Genomic DNA, 15,332 nt, shown 5'->3' on the forward strand with positions numbered 1-15,332 from the left:
TTCGGATTGACCGTAAGACCTGCCTCCAAACGCCACTTTTCAATTTCCTTAAGGGCAGACCCCATGAGATTTGTAACAGTTTCATGGAACCTACCCCTAATAACAAGGGCTATGTCGTCCGCATAGCCAATGCAGTGCAGATCTCTGCGACGAATTCTTTACAGAAGTTCATCAACCACCAGGCACCAAAGCAAAGGGGAGAGAACGCCACCTTGTGGGCAGCCACGGCAGTTACCAACCATCATAGTTCTGCCCAGCATGCAAGCTTTTGCCATACGGGTTGTTAGCAGACTATTAACCCAGGTACATATCATGGGATCAATTCCCTTGTGTGCGAGAGAATCGTTAATAGTCTCAGTAGGGACCTTATCAAAAGCTCCCTCAATGTCAAGGAAAGCAGCGAGAGCTACTTCTTGTCCATTTACTGCATTATCCAGAGCTGTTGTTAGCTCATAAAGTGCAGTCTCAGTGGACCTTCCAGGCTGTATAAGCATGCTGGCACTTAGAAAGAGGGTTGGTTTTCAAAACACAATCCCTGAAGTACCTATCAATCAGTTTCTCCAGAGTTTTTAGAAGAAAAGTGGTAAGACTGATGGGTCTAAAAGGCTTTCGCCACATTGTAGTTTGGCTTACCAGGCTTGGGTATAAAAATTACTTTGCAAGTTTTCCAAGCATAAGGCACATAGCCAAAAACAAGACAGGACCTGTAGATTAGGGTGCGTCTTATAATGCACTTTTTGAAAAATTTTTGAATTTCTTATGGGGCACCCCTTTAATTGCTTCCTTTTGATGAAAAAACACTCACTTAAAAGTTTCATAGAATTTGAACAAAATTTAGAGGTTGCTACCAGCGATTAAAATTACATTCATTGCGAAAAAAGAGAGAAAAAAAATATTCCCAATTTTTCTATTGCAATATTTGACATCAACATGAATTTGGGTTGGTTAAGGTAGAAACATAACCCAAATACTTATTTCCTATGCATACAAAAAAATAAGCACTTCATGGTTGCTATGCTGTGTAAAAAATCATGCAAAAGTTCCACTACGCCATTTATATCATTGGTTTACAATTTCACTCTTTTACATTCACCAATATTGTAATTGTTTCCCCTTTGTTTCTAGTAATGTGAAATATACAAGCCTTTTTCTGATTGCTACTCATCGTCCAAACTATTTGATAATATCTCTTCAAAAAAAAAACTTGATGAAAAGACCTTAATGGTGAAAAATCTGAATGTTAGTAATGAAATCCTCTATTTTTTTCCTTTGGTTTTAGTTCTACAACATCTGATGTTCAGTGTTTCATTGGAGGAGTTATTCTTTTAGGTCTCTTTAAGAAAGAGATCAATCTGGAGTTTGTCTCTTCAGAAATGACACGTAGATGTCAAATAAAATTTTTTGAAGCAAGTTTCTTTCTTGTAAGTGAAAATGTTTTTCAACAACAAAAGATAAAATCTAGATAAAATTTATTGCATATTCTTGTTCTTCAGAATCAAAGTACATTCAGTTACAATAGAGGCAAAATAATAATAATAATAATAATTTCACTACAGTTAATTCAGATTCTTCATGATTTTCTTTCTTTCAAAATTTCTTCTTTTCACGGCAAGTTCTGTAGCCATTTTAAAAGAGATTAATTTGCTACCAATTTCGCCTTGTCCTCCTAGTTTCCTTTCAGTTAGAAGTAATTTCTCACCCGGAAGTGAAATCTTGCGTAAAGTATCGTCAGCAAGAGCTAGGGCAAGCAAATAATCTAATGATGGATTCCAATAATGTTGTTTTTGATTATTGAAATAGAACTCTTTTAATTTTCTTTTTGAGTTCCTAACTGATAACTTATGTTTTTTTGAGATGCTAACCAACAGTTAGTAAAGAGGTTGAGAGTTGATTGTAGCTACAATTAATAAACGTGATTTAATAAAATATAAAATAATTTCAAACTCAGTAACAATCTAATTTATTAGCAATTAAAATTAATGAGAGAAAGATAACATAAATAAATATTATAATAAAAGATGCAAAAAAAAAAAAAAAAAAAAAAAAAATTTAAATTTTGCAACAATGGTAGCAACCTCTAAATTTAATTCAATTTTTATTTTTATGATACGTGAATTTTTTTTTCATCCAAAGGAACAAAATGAGAGGGTGCCTCATAAAAAATATCATCTTCAAAAATAAGACGCACCCCTACTATAGATCCTACAAAGATGTGGTGTGATAATATCCACACCCTTCTGCAGAAGAGCAGGTATAAGTATCATCCGGTCCAGCAGATTTAAAAGGCTCGAATGAATTAATGGCCCACTCAATTTTACCATGGGGTCACAATTTCACTCGCTAGTTTCCACCTTTCCTTACTACCACGTAAGGGGTGTAGCGGAATATCAGGATGACTTTCGTCATCTTTAATTATAGAGCCAGGAAAGTGTACCCTAAACATCTCTGTTAGAGTACTTTCCCTATCATCAGTAAAGGAACAATCTTCCTTTTCAATGGAACCCAGTTGACAAAAATTGTCTCTAGAGAGTATTTTCGTGAGATTATATAGCAACGCGAGAGACGCTGTCCAAATGGCAACAGAACTGTCTCCAGTTATCCTGTTTACTGGTTCTTATAGTCTTATTGTAATTATTGCGAGCTTCATGGTACAAAGACCAATCGCCCGTCTTCTTGGCTTTATTAAAAAGTCTTCTGCAATTTTTTCTCAATCCACTAAGATTTTTACACCACCAAGAAACTCGTCTTGGTAAACTAGTGGAGATTGCATAGCAATTATGTTGATAAGATTAAAGTATAGAATGTTGAAGTGAATTAACTGCTAGTTCCAAATCTAACAACGAAGTAAGTTTGAAATACTTACCTGATAGGAATCCCAAGATGTTCGTTTGGGATTCCGTTCCTCCTGCAGTACGCTTAGTGCAGAACCTGAAAAAGTCATAAGGATTAGTCTATGGTCAGATAGGGTAATCCGGTCTGACACCTGCCAATCACTTACGCAGTTCAGTGCTCTATCATTACATATCGTTAGATCAATGACTTCACATCTGTTTCGGGTAATAAAAGTAGGTTTATTACCTCTGTTGAGGATATTTAGGTTGTTACCTAACAGGTATTTTAAAAGTTCCTCACCTCTCTTGTTGCAATCACTGCTTCCCCACACAATGTGGTTAGCGTCGCAGCCAATAATGAACTTCAGCCTTGCCTGCACACAGAATTTTACAAAATTCCCGGCTGAGATCGCTAAAGGAATCTCATCCTCATAGGGTAGATAAGCCGACATGAAACATGCCGAAGCACCATCTTCATTAAATACTCGGATGGCGACATTATCACCGTCAAGAAACCGGTAGGCAGAGAGCATTCAGGCGCTTGTTAACAACTGCGCAGGCTCTCGATCTACTACAAGTCAGATCATAGAAGAGATTACCACAGCTACCCAGACCGAGGATTTTCCTGTGGTTAACCCAGGGTTCCTGTACTAGGGCGATGTCAATTCTTCCTTCAGCCAAGTCTTTACTGAGAAGAGCAGTAGCAGACTGGCAATGATGAAGGTTAAGCTGCGCAACTATGATGCCAGGCATCTCCATTGCAGAGAGCGGGGACCCGCTAAGGGGCAGTTTCTTTGTTAGGATGAGTATCCTGTAAGAGGGTCTCATCCGTTAACGTGACATCGGAATCTGCATCCGAAACGTCAAGATTTTCCATAAAGTTCGTAATCGAACTTGTAGTGGATTTAGGAGAGTTAGAACCATTATCTTTGCTCTCAATACTTACGGTAGGAGTGGATTCAGATGGTGTCCCCATCCACCGAAGTTTCCACCCCTTCCATCTTTGCAGGATCTTGAACATTGCTCCCAGCAGGAGTTTCAACTGCCTCGTAATTATCCTTGGGCTCCAATGAAACATCGGAGTCCTTGGATGAGGCAGTTTCTGCACCAGGAGCATTTTGTGTGTTGGGATCGTGCAGGATCTTACACAGACCCTTGCCAAAACCGCCAACAAACAATTCCAGGTTGGACTTCTTAATGAACTCGGCTGAACCAGAGTCCACATCGAAGATCCACCTGACATAATTGTCCTTAACGACTGTTTTGTCTCTAGCCCTCCAGCTGCTCGTGTTGAGGCCGGGGTTGAGACGAGCAAGTCGTTTCAAGACTTTATCTTGCTCCAGGTGTAGATATCCCTTGTCTTAAAGGCGATCTTCACCTGTTTCACAAGGTCTTTAAAGGGCAGCACTGCAAGTTCAGAGTCACCTGCAGTGCGCCCATTGAAGTGCAAATGTACCCAATCTGCAGCAAAGTCATTGGTGCACTGGATAACCAGCGCACCATTTGAAAGACAGACAGCTGCAAATTGAGGTACGTTGTCGTTGGGGGGGGGGGGGGGGGATATCATCAATGATTGCATCGATGTCCCTTTGGATACCAATGGCATCATCCGGGGAAAGTTGATCCCCCGGGTAACCTTTTTTGGTGACAGCCAACTTAATGGCAGATGTAGCCTGGCTACAGGAGACTCTAGGTCTCTTGACTTGGGCTACATTAGATGGTGAAGGGGTGGAACCCTCCGATAGGACCCTCTTTGTAGATGGGGTGCCCTGCTGTCCATGTTCCAGGCGCTGTTGAAACTTGATGGCTCTCTGGTGGTTTCTTCGTTGCCGGCTGGACAGTTTTTTGGAGGTACCGGATGGGCCAGTACTTCAGTGTTCATTGTTGTTGCAGGAGGTTCCTGAAAAACAGTTTTATTAGTGTTGTCTGCTGACCCCTTTTTAGGAGCAGAGACAGTTTCTGTGAGGGTTGGCTGCGTCCGGATATCCCTGGACGAGTCAACTTTTTGTTTTGGGCGGTTTTCACCGCCAGGTTTTTGTTTATTTTTGTGTTTACCCGTGTTTAGGGAAACGGAGGGTAGGTAAACGGTCACCGCCCGAATTGACCCTCTCTACAGGCGGAAGGCAGAATTCAACGTGGTTTGCCAAGCCACGAGGGACCGTTTGTGACAACCTATAGCCCTGGTTGCCATATGGTAAGCCATATTTCCATCGGCGCGGTTCCATACCTTAGATTTGGGTTGCCTTTCCTGGTTGGTCGAGAACCTTTCGGCTCTACTGACCAGCACCAGTTATGCCATGGAACTTTTGACACCCTCCTCTTTTCTCATCCAGGCTTGGGACCGGCAATGGCAGAGTTATCAATATTTAAGAAAAATGTCACAATTTTGCTTTATTTGCAACAATTTTTTTGACTGAAGGTGAAGCTGTTGTGTTGGGCAGTCGTGGAATGCCAACTTTAATCGATGCACGTGTCGGGAGAAGTTATAAGAATGCTGATTATTTAAGAAGTCAAAAACTCCGTTACAATTCGCATGGATTGCAGAAAATCATGCACCCGGAAAAGTTCAATCTCTGCAGCAACGTGAGGATTTAATTCCAAGGCCAAATACTTCAAGAGTAAGTCCTCCTCGTACTGTAGCGCGATTAAGTGAATTTGAATCCAGCTCTTGTTTTCAAAAACGCTGCTTATTTTGTGGCTGTGAAGCGGATGAGAAGGCTGTTGCCATGGGTGTAAGACCTTCCGTCTCAGGACGGATTTCCGTCTTGGACAAAATTTTCGAGACAGAGGTCGGGACGAAAAGAAATTCGATGACTTTCCATCAGTTTTTACTCAAAAAAGAAAAATTGAGTGTTAGAAAAATATGCTTAAAAATTACTGTACCGTTCCATAACCAGGAATTTACATCGACATTCTCTCGATTTTCAGATATGGACTTGTTTTGTTTGCAACGTGCTTTTGGAGGAGTGGCTATTAGACTCGCGCCGTTTAACTTGTTTTAGGTTGCTCTGTTATTTCTAACTCACTGCATTGCAGACCGCGGAGTTGCTATCACTATTCTCTCTGATTTATCGAATTTACCGTCTCTATTTGAAAATTTAGCCTTTTCTCTTTCTATTTTCGATCATCCTTTCGTTTTTTTTTTTTTTTTTTTTTTTTTTCATTTGCGTTTTTTTTTTTTTTTTTTGCAAAAAAATCTTAGAGTTGAATCTGAGTCACCGATTGAGAGTGATTGCTGACGGGATGAGGGATGAAATGTTTATGCCACAGCAAAAGGCGTCCACGTACCAGGCAAAAAGGGAACTCAGGGACTTCATAGATTTTGATGAAAATGGGAATTTTGGAAAGAATGGGGGGGGGGGGGGATTTCAAGCTAGTTTGAAACATTGATGGGCAGTGGCGGATTGGTTGAAAAAATCGGCCCTGGCATTAGGAGATGTAGCGGCCCCATAGTTCTCATAGATATTAAATTTTACGTAACGATTGGGATATCACTTAAATATGAGGAAATTATTCTTAACGACTAAATATGTTTTATTTAAACGAAATTCAACAGATAGGGATACTTCTGCGCTTTAATGGTGAACAAATTGATACAGTATTAGCTAAACTTATTTTGGGGAGAAATTTGTGATTGTAATTGTCCATTTAAGTATTTTTACAATGCCCGGAACTTGATTGAATATTTCCGTAATGATAACACTGCTTGTTTAGTATGTCCTTTTCTGCAGTCATAACAAGTAACTTAATTGCCCTGTTTTATGAAACTGATCGAGCGATGTTTCATGGGTAAAAGACTAGGGCCGTCTTAGAACGTAATGGGTCCCTCGACACAAACACACATTATTAGTCCCTGTCATAAACATTCCCTTTTTTATACTGCCATACCCTGACGACCCTCCGACTCGATATGAGGCCAAAAACCTGGTGGGAGGGGTCGGGTACGAGTTTGGCAGCCCCTTATTTATTTATTTATTTTTTCAAACGCATGTATCAATACAAAGAGAGAAAGTGAATTTAGCTTTCGGGCTTCTGGGAGTCATTAAAGTATTAGCATTATAAACTTAATGGAAAGATTAACATTGGGTCTGAAAAAGGGGGGTCCAGAGGACCTCTCCCCCGGGAAAATTTTCGAAATTGTTGTCGTAAAAACTCAATTTTAGGCAATATTTGGTGATGTCAGGGGAGCGTAGGTTCATGGTTTCTCCTGCAATTTTTCGGAAGTGGAAATCCAAAAACAGAATTTCAAAATAATCTTCGAGTATATGCTATGAAAAGCGGTTCCGGGGGCTCTGCTCTGAAATTTTTAAAAAAATTTTAGCTCTGAAACCGCAGTTTTAGAAGATCTTTGTCGATTTTAAGTCGAGATAGATTCCGAGGCCATCCACCAGAAAATTTTCAAATTGAAGTCTTAAAAGCTTTTTTTGGTAAGGACTAGGGCACCGACAGTTACTCGAAGTTAAGTTCCAAAAACGAAATTTTTGCTGACTTTCAGTTATGTTAGGAAAAAGGAGTTTTTCAGGAGGCTCACCCCGGAAAATTTTCGAAATTGAAGCACTAAAAACGAGATTTAAAACGTTCTTCATTGATGATGCCGAGAGAGAGAAAGGGATGGGGCACTTTCCCAGAAAATTTTTGATACTGTTAATTTAAAAACACAGTTTTAGACCATCTTTGGGAATGTTAAAAAAATGGGAGAGGTTCGAGTGCAAATTTTCGAAACTGGAATTCCATGTTACGGCGGGAGTGGATTCGGATGTTCTCTTAGGAAGTTATTCAAAATTGAAGCCCAATAATTTAAATTTTACACGATATTATGAGGGAAGGGAAAGGTTCTGGGTACCCACAGGAATTTTTTCAACATTGGTTTTTATCAACTTATTTTCTTTTTAAACTGAGGACTGAGGGGCTCGAAACCGTGAGTTTGTACAGCGTACAGAATACTTTATGTTTCGTCAATAAATGTTTGAAACTCACATTTCGGCATCTTTTGGCCTTCGATTTGATAATCTTAATAATGTAGAGTCTTTCATGCTCCACAATGGTATTTTAAAATTGCATTTTTTAAAATAATTTTGCGGAAAAAAATATTTTGTCACTTTTATTCCAATTGTTATAAACAGGGTGCTGAGAGCAAAAAAGGGAAAAAAATGACATAGGTCAAATTTTTTTCACAGGCCCCCTTCTACACCTTTAGCCATTAGGATAGTTTACTCTCTGCACGAGTTCAATTCCGAGCCGGGACCCTATTCTCCAACTAAACTGACATGACCTCACGTCAAGGGCGCCCATATAGGGGGGCAAGGGGGGCTCCTGCCCCCCTTTGAGATTAGAACTTTCTTGCTTTTAGTACTTTTTTCTTTGAAAAATATAAAAACATTTCTTTTCTAGTCATTAATGACTAAGTTATTAAAAATGTTAAATTTTAATAACTCTAATTTGTGCTGAAATCGGTTTCCATGGGGAAAATATCCTGCTAAACCATGGGGAAAATATCTGAGCCCCCCCTTAAAATATTGCCTATGGGCGCCTATGCCTCACGTCGGCCCTTGTTGCAAGTTGCATTTTAGAGCAATTATGAATTGTCATTTATAAATAAAAGCGTCAAAGAAACAAGAGTATTTTAACTTTTTACGACCTATAAGGTTTCCCTGTTTTTTTTTTCACTTATTCATTTATTTTTTATTACACTACTAAAAATATATTGGCAGTCCCAGGGCCCGGCTAACTAAAAGTAAGACTCTAGGCCCTCATTAATTTGGAGCCCCCCCCCTGAAGACTATGCAGTGTTTGATTTATTTTTAAAGCACGAATGCACTTTTGGAGGCCTCTTTGTCTAATCACACAACTATGTATAAATCACTTATGTGCATTTATGAATCCCTTTTGGGTCCCCTCATAATCGTGACCAAGGAAATTCGTTACTGGCAGAATGATTAAAAATTCCCCTTTAAAGAAGTTTTTTTTCAATTAATAAGTCATAATTATTTACTTATTTTTTTTTAAATACATGTATTTTTCATATCATTGCAATGCTATGCATAATTCTTTGAAAAATGTGGAGCCCCATAGGAACCTGGGGCCCCAGACCTAGTCAGTCTGTGTGGTAATCAGGCACCCTTCTTGGTGACGGCCCTGCCTCCCTCCACCCGCAAGCTTTAGCCCATGCATAAAGAGAAGCTGAGGCTGTGTTTTGCGAATTTGCGTTATTCTAAACTCATGCGCAAAATTTACATTTTGCTGTTAGTAGACAGGCCCGAAATACTTTGCTGTTAGTTGATCGGCCCCAAGCATGACCGGCCCACCGGGCAAATGCCCGGTTGCCCGCCGGCTGTATCCGCCACTGGTGGACAACTGTTCCTGCATTTTTGACATGTTTCTTGTAAAATATTCTAAGACGTGAGGAATCACTAAATTCCAATGTCTTTCAATCTAACTCTCGCTAGAATGAAAATATAGGGGGGGGGGAGATGAGGAGGAGACGAGAAAAATAACGGCTGCACGAATTTGCGAAAAAACGCTGCTCTTGCAAAGAGGGTTAGTCCTCAAATCAACCCACGATACTGAGGCCCTAAAACGTTTGTATTTTGGACAATCTAAGAGGTGGAGGGGGTGGAGCTACTCAAGGGCTCCATAATAAAATATCGAAAAACTGAATTGAAAGTCATTTTTTGAAGCTAGGCGTGGTTCGGGATTTTTCCTCTGCAAAGTCTTAAAAATTAAAAAGTCAAAAATGTTTAGGCTGTCTTTAATGATGTAAAAGTTGGGAGGGAGAGGTTTTAAAAAAAATCGGAAACTGGAATTTTAAAAACATTAATTTAGGCAATCTTTGGTGCATTGATGAGAGATGGTTTTGGTGTTCTAACCTGAAAATGTTTTGCAGCTGATGTATTAAAAACTATTTGAGGCTATACTTAAATTTCTTAATAGAAAGGGAATTTGGGACTCTCTCCCGAAAAGTGTTTGTAAGTGAAGTCATAAAATTTTAGGCTGTCTTTGGCAATGTCAAGAGGGGGGGGGGGGGGGGCTCTCTTTAGGCGAAATTCCGAAACTGGAGTCGTAAAAGCGAGAACCTTTAGACCATCTTGGGGTTCGGGGTCCCCCTTCCCCCCCTCAAATCAAAGCTTAAGCATACAGAACTCAGCTTAAGATAACCTTTGAGGGTCTTAAGAAGAGGGAATTCACATAAAGACTTTCTTTCAATAAATTTTAGAACTTAAATTCTTAAAACTTCGGTGATGAAAAGTGGGAACCGCAAGTGTAAGTCAAATTTAGTGAACTTAGGGGAAGGAGAAGGAGTTCTGGGGGGGGGGGGGATCTCTTCCCCGAAAATTTCTCCATGCTGAATTATTGAAAGGCTATTTTGTCGTTTTTTGAGTGCGTTAAGAGCTAGGGAATTCGAGGGTCTTTCTCGGAACATTTTCTTAAAACTTTGGGTTGTCTTTGGCGATGTGAGGAGGGGAGTTGCTCTTACAATAGAATAATAAATCTGAAACGCAAACTTACACTGCCTTTAATAAACACAAAGAGAGCGGGGGGGGGGGGGTATTCCTCCGCCCAGCCCGAAATATTTCCGTTTCTGAAATTTTAAGAGCTCTGTTTAGGACTATCTTTGGATGACTTAAGGGGGAAGGGAGTAGGAAGTTTCTTTCAAAAGTTTCCGAAATTGAAGTATTAAAACTTTAGGCGGTCATAAGTCAGGTTTATAGGTAAGGGGGGTACTGTTCGTAGAAAAAAAAAAAAAAATAGAAACTAAAGCCTTAAAATTCAAATTTAGGATATTTGTGGTGAATTCAGAAAAAGGGGTTCGGGAGTTCTCTTCCGAAAATTTTTCGATGCTGAAGTATTTAAAGCGCCACTTTAGACTATATTTGAGTGTCTTAAGAGGGATGTGATTCGGGGGCCCTCCCTGGGGTGAGGATTCAGTTCCCCTATTGCTTTTTTTAAATTAATGAATATTTGAAATTGTACCTCGTTTAAAAAATGTATCTACCTCACTGAAGTGGTTTTTTTTATGGCTATTTTCACCACTTGCTATCTTATAAAAGAATTCTTTTTGAAATGAAGACTGTGTGGGGGAATGGTGCCAGTTTATTATAATTACTCGCGCATACCCTTCTCCCACCTTTCCTTCTTTTCTGGTTTGTTGGCGCTACCTTGAGTAAACTTTACGATAATAACTGAATTATGTTGCCAAAAGTGAAAATCTTATGTCCCAAGCGATTTTCTTGCTGCAATAAAAATGTTTACGATCGGCAAAAAACTAATGGCGGGGAGCCCCAAACGCTTTTACCCCTAACATTATCCAACATCGTCTAAAATTGCGTTTTTGGAACTTCAATTTCGAAATATTGCCGAAGGAGAGTTTCTGAACTCCAGCCCTTCGATAATGCATTCAAAATTTCCCTCTCAAACATTTTCATTTTGGGCGCCCCTGATGATTGGCAGTTATAAATAAGTATGAATTAATAAATTATTAATTGTGAAACACATATACTTACTGACGTAATTTAAAGACATCAAGAGAGAAAAATTGTTTCAGTAACAAGTTTTATAACTGAGCATTTTCTAAGTCATGGTCTTTACTAATTTTTCTGCGTGTGACTTCCTTCTAAGTTTTTTTCACTTTTGCAAAACCACGGGCGCCCCCCGGCTATAGCCCATCGGCCTTCGAACCTATATACTTTCGTTTTTTTTTGCACCTTCAAGCCTATGCACCCCTTTGGGAGTCAAGGTTGACGCCCTCTTGGAGGACCCAGTCTGGCTCTGGGCAAAGCTATATTTTTAAGAAATTAGTGTTCAAATCAAAGATATTGAAAATTATCGGCTTTGACCAGAAAAGGAAATTGACTTAATCATTACACCCCTTCCCTATCCTCCAATTGCGTTTTTTTTCTCTTGCCTAAAGGGCTGTTGCAATCTATTCTAGTTGAATTTTGCTTCTTCGTATATACTAGGGTGCCATTTTTTTTTTTCAACAAGCTGGTTATTAATTTGTTTTTTCTCCGTGATGTGCGCCCTTTCCGGCTTGCACTCCTAGGCCAGGGCCTATTGGGTAATCCGGGCCTGTGTAGAATACCAGTGGTGGATTCGGACTATTACTTTGAGAGTGGTCATTCGAAGTTTTTTTTAGCAAACTTTCTTTGGATGTTTGTCCTATTGGTTATCTCTCAAACAGTGCTGGATCATTGATTTCTCCAAAAAAGAGACGAGTGATTTTCGTTTATTTAAGGAACTTTTGTAACCTTTATCATTTTTTCAAATGTGATAGCTCTTAAATAGTTACATCCTTTATAATACAGGGTACAGTGCAGCGGGATTTCCCGTTTGTTCTAGATGCACTAGGTAGTTTTTTACATTAAATGTCTGAGGAAGATTTTTATCCTTTGAGTAGCTGAAGGAACAACAAATCATGCAATATATGAAGACCTTTCAAGGCGAGGAAAAATCTATATACATAAAAATGAATGTTTGTCTGTATGGTATGTCATCCATGAACTCAAAAACTACCGGCAGATTTGGCTGAAACTTTCACCGTTTGTTATTTTTGGTACTGGGAATGTTTATAGACCAGTTCGAAAAAAAGTCCGATCGATAGTTCCTTTTTTATTCCAATTTAAGTCACAATCCATTGGATAAATACGAATAAAATTATTGGCTGCAGAAATTAATTCGCGTGAAAGATCTCATTGATAAGAAGTTAGCTGTTGCCATTTTTCTTGAGTTTGAACAAATAAATTCTTTCTTTATTGCTTTGTGGCTTTTCATGCAACGGGGGGATTTAAAACTTTTTCTATTTGATATTTTTAGCGATTGATTGATCTTGCAAACTGCGTGAGTACAAAATTTGAGTATAGTCACGGCTTCACTTGATACCTGGACGGATTATTATGAAAATTGCTATATATATGTATTTTTCCACGGAGAAGGTGCATAATATGCTCATTGAAGCCACTCGCCACCAGGTGGCACTGCAGAGCAGCAACTTTTGCCCCGTTCAACAGATTGTCATGAAAATCAGTATAATGATGTATTTTTTTGTTGGCGTAGCAACGCGCGTCGGGTACAGCTAGTAGTTAATAAAACAACTGCTCAAAGGGCATTAGATAAATCAAGTTGTAATAAATGTACGCATTGTGGCACCAAGTATCTTAAAAATATTTTCTTCTTACATATTTTTTAAACAAAACGCTCCCACCACTTGATGGTTTATTGAAATTTCTTTTCAATTTACAAAATTTGAACAGAAAAAAGTCTGTCGGGTCCTCTAGTTTTAATATGTAAATAGTCTGAATATTGCGTAAAATGTTTAAATTTGCATAAAATTGAAAATAAGTGAAGGAGCTCATTTCTCTTGAGCTCCTATATGCAAATTAAGCTCTGGTTAAAGTATAAAAATGAAGTAAAGATAATTATTATCTTTGGTGTCTCAATTTAAATGAGCTGATGTGTGCATCACATGACTTCCTTTTACTCGACTTTAATGTCATTTCCCCATTACTGGCAATTTTAATGTGATTCAATAGTTTACTCTCTAAATATCACCAACAGTGGTCAAATTAAAACAGATTTAAAAATAATCGCTAAGTTGGCGACCAAAAAACTGGCCATATATTGGCAAGTGTCCGCAAAATTATGACGCTACTTGAGTTTGCATCGAAATTAACAATGATTTCCCCCCAAAAAGGGGCAAAAGACCCCTTTAGAAACACCCGAATGCAACCAAAAGGGGAGGTGCCCAACTAGACCCCACTAGGAGTCTACATACCAAATTTCAACTGTCTAGGACTTACCGTTCTTGAGTTATGCGACATACATACTCACATACATACGTACATACAGACGTCACGAGAAAATTTGTTGTAATTAACTCGGGAATCATCATTATGGGTTTTTCGCGTGACTATATGTTCTTAGGCACTTATCTACGTGTGGTCGAGTCGAAAAAAAAAAAAAAAAAAACTCAATATTCATTCGGGGGTGAGTAAAATGGAAATTAAGGTCGATTTTTCATTGGAAATCTTATCGCGAATACAATACTTCCTTTTTTGTAAAAGGAAGTAAAAAGAAACCTTCAAATAATAAAAAGTTTGCAGTTTGGGACAAGCCATGGTAATTAGTCACAACTGTTAAATTTTTTAATATTGAATTTTTTCCTTGCACTTTAACTAGTGCACAGCTTAGTGCATGAAGCAATGTATTTGTAAACAGTTTAGACATGCCAGGTTGACTAGCTTACATTGGCGCTGGTTATGAAAATTGGAAGGGGTGCTCTCACATCCAAGTCCAAAAAAAAATTCTTGGGAACTCCAGGATTGTTTTCGAAAATCAGTTTATTGAATAGATATTAAATGAAACGATCTCTGACCATTTTCATGTGGAACAGAAAAATACATAAAATGCAATTTAGCGTTGAGTAAAAAAGCCTATTTGATAAGTGAGAATAAATTTTATGTAAGGTGAGGATTTTTGGCTTTAGTGCAATTCAGGGTTCATACTCTATTTCGATTAAAAAATTCCATGACTTTTCCATGACTTCAATAAAAATGTTCATGACCTTGTTATACAAAGATTATAGCACTATTTCAAATAAAACTTGCCAATTTCTGGAAATGAGCATTAGCAAAACTTCTACATGAATGCCACTGCATCATTGAAGCACTTACTCACAAAGCGGAAAAAATATCAGTGTACACTTAAAAAACTAAACTACTCTTATTTGTCTTCATCATATAAATTTAAGTAAAGTAAAAATGCAGTGAATCAAATATGATTACAGACGTGCCGAGTACTCGGCCGAGTTACCAAGTACCAATTGTTTTAAGAAGAACCACCGACACACATGTGATGAATTTTGAACTTATTGGAATAGTAGTATAGGCCTCCTTGTCCATATAATAGTTTTTAAAACTAAATTCCTACTGAAATTTAATTACGCATTATATAAACAATTTTGTTTGTGTCAAAAATTTTACAAAATTATTTTTAAAATTAAAAATAAATAAAAGGTATGATTAATCAAGTTGGAATTAAAACAAATTACAGTGAAATCCCTCTAATGCAGACACTAACAGGACAATTTTTTTTTGTCCGCAATGGAGAGGTGTCCGCAGGACAGGGGTTTAATAATGTTATTTGCATTGGAACTGGGGAATTAAAAATTGTCCGCATAAGAGGGGTGTCCGTTAGGAGGGGTTTCACGGTATACCAATCAATTATAGTTCTAGTCTGCCAAACATAAATAATTTTTAAAAGCAGATAAAACAACGGTGCAGGGACACTGCAGACACGTGTTTCTGACCCCCCATTACAAGGAACGTCTTTTTCAGTGCATAACATGTGAGCTAAAGAATGTAAAGATATACGACAAAAAAATCCGACTTTTGTCGGATGCCTTTAAATCCACGAGCTCCCATTTTGTGCATTGAAAAAGAAATTCCTTGTAACACCAAAACATGTGTCTGCAGTGTTCCTGCACTGTGCTTTTAACGTTGTTTTATT

The sequence above is a fragment of the Uloborus diversus genome, chromosome 2 (genome assembly GCF_026930045.1).
Source record: "Uloborus diversus isolate 005 chromosome 2, Udiv.v.3.1, whole genome shotgun sequence".
Taxonomy (NCBI): domain Eukaryota; kingdom Metazoa; phylum Arthropoda; class Arachnida; order Araneae; family Uloboridae; genus Uloborus; species Uloborus diversus.